Source organism: Falco biarmicus, chromosome 2, assembly GCF_023638135.1.
Source record: "Falco biarmicus isolate bFalBia1 chromosome 2, bFalBia1.pri, whole genome shotgun sequence".
Lineage (NCBI taxonomy): Eukaryota > Metazoa > Chordata > Aves > Falconiformes > Falconidae > Falco > Falco biarmicus.
The window spans coordinates 3,319,043-3,319,766 of NC_079289.1; positions in this window are offsets into that span (position 1 = coordinate 3,319,043).

Below are 724 nucleotides of genomic sequence, written 5' to 3' on the forward strand. Positions count from 1 at the left end.
AGGTTTTTGCCCTTCAGCTTGTAGATGCCACCAATGAATACCACCCTTCCTCGGCATTTCCTGGTCTGATCCTGCAGCTGTGGAGTACACAGTGAGCATTTACAGAAACAGTCTTGCTGCAGTCAACGTGACTCCCTGGGTGAGTAAAGGGTTGCAAGACTGGATCTGTCTGTGCCTACTGCCCACACACATCTGTGGAACTACTCTGCTGGGACTCGCAGGAGTTGTGAAACTAGGCTCGTACCTTTTCCCTGCAGATTTTGTTAATTCTGAGTTGTTTTATATCTGGCTGTGATGCAACCCCCTGAATTTAACACCATGGGGGACTGAGGTACCTCTAGTCCATTGATTCATCACACGTGATCTCTACATAGAGCCCTGCAATTGCAGGACTGCAAAAAGTATTGGAGAAATGATGTGATTTTCATAGTATGGAAACTGCAAGCTATTCTAACACTGCTGGAAGGCCCAGGTTATTGGTCAGATCAGCTGAGCCAGGAGCAATCAAAAGACAACCTCCTATGGGATGTCCCTTGTACAACTTGCAGAGTGTTGTGAGGATGGTTTTTTAGCTGACTTCCCAAGGGAAGGAGATGAAGTTCTGTTCCAAGATCCTTCTTCATTCATCAAGGGAAGCATTTTCAACCGCGCATGGATTCTGGAGATGTGTTTTGAAATTCAAGAGCTAATATAAAATATCCAAGCATGTACGAAGGCCCAGGTC